Below are 6,000 nucleotides of genomic sequence, written 5' to 3'. Positions count from 1 at the left end.
CCTTCTGTTTAATGGACTTACTARTATGTTACACTGATCCAATACCACAGATTTATGCACTGGCTTTTACGTAGTCTTAACCATCTGACTTTTTAGATAGTTAGCAGGTGTTAGGTGAGCAAAGTGTCACTCAGACTAGGACAGAATTTACCCATCTGGCCAGCAGTTATCCAGATTTGTGTGCAAGTAAACAGGTCCTGTTTCACCCACTAGAGGGTGAATCGTATTGTACAAGAGCCTTAAGCTCTTGGCAGCTGGTGGTGCTCTGCCCCACCTTGGTAGAGAGGATGAAGCACTGTGTCCCTGCTGCCTTGAAGATGCAAAGATGCTGCACAGTTTGCTTGCAAAATCTGGGGAGGCTGCAACTGTCCACCTTTAAGCATAGGCATCTGCAGCACTGGGTGGGTTTCATGCTTCTCCCATCAGAAAGGTGGCATCCAATGTTCCCCTCTAAGTGTGTTAAATGCAGTAGGCTATGGCTGTGAGAGCAAGGGCTGAGCAGGTTTTGTCTGCTTATCTGAAACAACAAAGCCAGAGCTTTGCCCTGTGGAAAAATAGACTGGAAAGGCACATGGTCAGGTTACTTTTGATATCATGGGTCAATTTTCTGAGCTTGTCAGCCTTCTTGCAAACAAGAGAGCAGAGCAGCMGCAATTTTGCGAACTTGATACGACMGGATGTTTGCAGTGGCTTGCTTGGTCTCTMATTTTGACAATTCTTGATGATTCGTGTAGATCAAACACACTGATCAGATTTCTTCTTGTCCCTTTTCCTGTCATAATGGAAAACTTGGTACAAATTGTACTGTATTATTCTGAGCTGGAAGAGCAAGCTTTTGATGAAGGAAACGTGCTGAAATTCATTGATCCCAGTCTTATAACACCTAACAGCCAGCAGGATTAACTTAGAATTTGAGGTTATCTAAGAGGACAAAAAGGAGTGCAGCGGCTTTATTGCATTACTACAGGACATGCCATGTTGGCTATAGATGGAAAGGTGGCCATTTGTTWGAAAGAAGAGTACCACTTTTGTCACATTTGACTGGGTTCGGTGTAAGAAAGGGAGTGTTAGAGACAGACTTCTTAAAGGACAGTATTTTAACAAATATTTTTTATAGCTTAGAAAACAGCTTTAAGCTGACAGAACCCATGTTGTGTATGTAAAACTTAAAGCATTTATGAACATTCATTACATTGATAACTGTGTCATGACCCAAAGATATGCTCAGCTGATGTGGTTGTATTTGGCTGTGTGGGTGGAATTTCTGTCAAAAAGTTTGAAGTGTAGAATTGAAGAGAAGAATAATTCTTATGGTCTTTTGTATGTGTGGCTAAATAGCATCCTTCCATAAAACAAAGCTGTCAGTATTTCAGCCTGCTGGTTGCCCTATTATTGCTGCAAAGAAAACTTTTCAAAACTTCTCTGGTTAGAAGACTTCAGAAACAAGTATAGCAAATAGCAGTTAACATGCTTTATTGTAAAGTAAAATTTTATTTCTAATTGAACACTTTCTTAAATCACACTTTTAAAAAAGAATATTTTGTTTGCCATTCATTGTCTGTGGCTTTTTCTCTGGTGCAGATAAATTATTTCAATTAAGAACGAGAAAAAGCTTTGAGGAACTTGTCGTCCAAAAAATGCAGCTCTTTATTTTGTACAAGCTTGCATAGGTCTGAGAAGTATATAGCATATCTCCAATTCACTTGATTAACTACTGAGTTCCTTCCTCCCTGCAGTGAATTGGAGTTGTGCTTGCTTTGTGGTGTTTGTTCCCTCAGCACCTGTGCTTTCCATCTGCACAAYTGTACTACTGGGTTGTCCCTCACAWAAGGAAGGACTTGCCATCAGCCTGGCATCCAGAGCCTGTTTAAACCACAGATCATTCTTTGTATATCAGTACAAACAAACAGCAATTGTCACACATCTCTGACCTTCACCAGGCTCTTGGAATCACCTGCAGCCTTTGGAGCTGTGACTCAGACAGTCTGGCACTGTTCTCCAGGCCAGCAGATGACCTGCATACCAAAGGGGGCTGTTGATGGCAACATTCCTTYCCCAGCAGACAGACTAGATGGAGGGACTGTGTTAGGTAATAATGTCTCCTATGCTAGAGCGTGATGAAAATGTAAAAAATCTTCTTTACTGTGAGAGAGCTTGAACTTTGAAYCAGGCTGTCAGGAGAAGTTACGGAGTCRCCATCCTTGGAGATAYYCAAAAAACACAGCTSGACATGATCCTTAGCACGTCCAGCTATACTTGTTTTGTGCAGAGATTTTAGCCTAGATGAGCTCCCAAGTTCCTTTTCCACCTCAGCTGCTGTTCTCCCCAAGTGCCTTAGCAGCTTCAGGGAGGGGCACATGGCCATGGCTAAGTGGAAACTGTCTCAGGTAAGCTGACTGCCCCTCAGCTGTGCCTGTAGCCAGCCACTCACCCCCTGAGTGCTTCTGGTAGCCAACCTCAAGGAGCCTGACACCAGSCCATTTTCATGCTTGACCCTTGACCCTTAGATGCTGTAACAGTGCTGCTGTCCCAAACTTGCCTGGCGCTGTTTCCTTTTAATAATCARTGGAAACAGCAGGGCATGGAAGGGAAAACAAGCCATTCTGTGCCACCTAAGCAGAAAGCAGGTTACTCGAGAGAGAGCTCAGCCAGAAGGTCTCACAGGGAGGCAGTGAACCAAGTGGGACCCTATTTGGTACTCTGCGTGTTTCTGTCAGAGTGACTGATCTCCTGAAATACAGAGTCAAAACAGCTGCAGGATGGAGGTCTTGGACATGGTTTTCATTGTGTCTAATTCAGTCTATGAAGCTGTGAAAGCTGATGCAGTGCATGATAAATCAGGTGACCATGGACAAAGATCTGGCATGCTGCTCTGGAGTAAACTGGAACAGGTAATAGTTCTGGCAGAAAGCATCTCCGACTCTGTTTGGCCTTCACAAGCAACTTAGCTGCTAACAAATTACAGGAAATCAAGTCTAAGCTACCTGTATTCTGGGAATGTAGAGATGTAGGAATAGCCTTGTTTTGCCTGTGTTGCCTTCTGCAGAGGTCTAAGTACTCCTGGCACTTCTTAGATTTAGAGGTCTAAGACCCTCTAGCACTTCAGATCTGTGAAACAATGCTGCTCTTTTTCTGTTCAATTGGAGCTGTGCCTTTACAATATTAATTTGTATTTAAAAGTCATTGCTTCTTTATACGCCTAGTCTAAGTTGTGTGAAGATCCCCTGTCTCTTTGGAAGTGCTGTGTTGATGGGGAGCAGAGGATTCATGCACTGGATGGAGAGAACGGCTTGTTAGCCTGACGGAAGAAAATGCAGGCTGGCCTGTTTCACTGCACAAACAGCAGCTCTGTCTGAGCAGCTGCAGAGGACTGGCACACGTGTGCCACCTTTTTGCCTCAAACGGGGCGACGGGCTATGAATTCTTTATTAATGACTCTGGCAGTGGGGGACTTCTTCTGTTATCAAAGGGCGTTGCTGGTATTCTGGGCTGGCCTCCCTGGCTGCAACTCAGACGGGTGTAGCAGTTTCTGTTACCAGGGCCTGGAAAGAGGGACTGTTTGGAAGCCAGCCAGGGCAGGATCTGGCATACTTCAGAGCTTGAGGCCATGCCTGTAGCATCCTTGAGTCTCCACGTGTTCAATATCTCAAAGCTGCATGGACGTGTAATAAAATCTTGCCCCAAGTGACTTTTCAAGGCTCAAGATAAAGGACCTGGCTTCTCTTCCTGCCCTTATATGGGCTCGGGAGAATAATTCTATCCTTTTAATGGATTTTCTGCTTTTGTTTTTCAACTTATCAGCTATTAACTGCCATCAGTTACTAAAAGCCATAGCTGGAATTTCATGTAGCAAAAGAAAGCATGGTGGCCTTTCTCTGTCAAAACAGTAAAGTTGTGTAGCATGTCTACCTCTGTTGAAATGTTTAAAGAAATGCAGTTCATTTAGAGCTTCCGCTGAATTTTGAAAGCCAAATGCAAGATGTCTCTGTTTTTCGGTGGGGTAGGCCTAAAGCCGTAACTGAGCTGTCCAGGTGTGSTGATGGAAAAAGGAGTGGATTTGTCCAAGGGAAGGATTTTATCGCAGCGTACCAGTTTAGTCTTACCRGATGCTCACAGAATTACAGAGTAATTTTTTATTTTAATTTCCCAATTYTTGCTTGGGAGGGATGTACAGAGGTCACCTTGTCAGACCCCCTCTCAGAGCATCTCTAATTAATTCAGGTTGTTTAACATTCAGGTTGTTTAACAGAGCTTGTGTCAGTTCTGTTAAACTCCTCTCAGGTTTAGAGTAATGACTGACCGCTGCCTTTGGTCTGAAATTCATGGCCTGGCTTGAGTAGCTAGYAGACAATTACACAAAACATCTTTGCTTGTAAATTTTGAAGATGTTATTGTTATAGTGGTCTTCTCTGAAGGTGTTCTTTGTCTCTAGAGCCCGTGAGCCTATGTAAGTATGCAAACACAACCCCAGGTAATCTGTTATTACCATTCTTAGGCAAGCAGTCTGTCTGACCGGCTGGGCTGACTTTGCAGGGTTAAACAGAGAGAATGGTCATTACATCTTTTTACACTTTCATTCACAAAATCCTGTGCACCCACATTCTTGGATTTCCACCCCACGCTTTGATAGCTGGTTTCCGTGMTGCTTCCCTAGTATTAACCGAAAAAGGTTAGTAATTGCCTAGCTTACTGAATGACACCCTAATACCAAGCACTTAGCAATTTGATAATTTATTGTGAGGAAAATTATTTGTTAATGACTGTCTTTTCTTGATCCATCGGTACCATTGTCCCTGGGGGACAGGTATGTGTAAATTGATTTTGCATCATCCAACAAAGGCAAGTCTATTTCCTTATTTTGCACTGTTTTGCAGCACAGTTAATTTTAGTGGTTAATTAATTTGCAAACAAAAGCAACCTACTTGAAGTTTTATTAGGCAGATTGCAAAATATTCTTGATTGTAARAAAATGAAATAATTTTTTAGAAATATCTTTGTTATTTGTACTCTGGAGTAACAACAGGAATATTTTGTCCTAGTGTGATCTGAAGGCTACAAGAAGTTCATTCATCTGTTGTTCAGTTCCTTTTCTCTGGCACTTCTTCCTGAGAAACTTAGCATTTGCAATAATCCTTTTTATTCCTGTTTCAGGGCTCAAGATTTCTCAACTTTTGTCTCAAAATCTAGCTGTTTGCTAATACCTATTTCCCTTGTAATATGTTTTTTACCGGATCCAGGTGGTTAGAGTTTACCACTGGATTTCTGCAYACCTTGAGAAAAATTCTCAGCAACTCACAGGGTGAACACTTCAAAGACCACTTTTTCTCAGCATAAAAAAGGGAAAAAAAAGACCAACAAGGAGTTTTAAGGTATTTTCTTKTCTCCTGCATTGAATTGGTTTGTAATCAATCTCCATCACTGCATGAAGTGCTTGAGTTCCCGTGGGTGGGTGTGTGTCTCTGGGTGGAGTAGGGACTCCTTTGTGCATAATCTTTTTTGAGTTTTAYGGGTTTTGAAAAAGAAAATAACAGGGTGAGTGGTGGGGAACGGAAGGTACAGCCCAGGGAGGATATTAGTACTTGACAGGTACCTGTGCACTCTGTCAGTAAAGCCCCAGGTAAGGCTTGTAACTGCAACAATGCCCTTTCTATGGAGAGCTTGGAGAAGCCAAAAAATCCAATTAATTTGATTAAAGCAAATGAAGAAATCAATGTTAGAGAAAAAGCAGACACTGTTCAGCCATGATCAGCTTTTCCCATCGTCCTCAAAATGGTCTGCCCAGACGTGGCTACAATTGCATTGGAATGCCTGTGAATGGATAATTTTGGGGAAAGATGGAAAAGGACTTGGTATGTTTAAGTAAAATTTTCCTCAAATTTTCCTCGTCTTTTTTTTTTTTTTTTTTCCCTCTATGCTGAGGCTGCTTCTGGAASATAGTGAGTGTTCCAATAAAAATGACTGAAATCTTGAGACTTCACTGGAAAATGGAATGTTTTAAGC

This window comes from Malurus melanocephalus, unplaced genomic scaffold, assembly GCF_030028575.1.
Source record: "Malurus melanocephalus ecotype Western Australia unplaced genomic scaffold, MMel_1.1 scaffold_9, whole genome shotgun sequence".
Classification (NCBI taxonomy): domain Eukaryota; kingdom Metazoa; phylum Chordata; class Aves; order Passeriformes; family Maluridae; genus Malurus; species Malurus melanocephalus.
The sequence above is the reverse complement of the archived record's forward strand: the minus strand, read 5'-3'. Positions refer to the sequence as shown.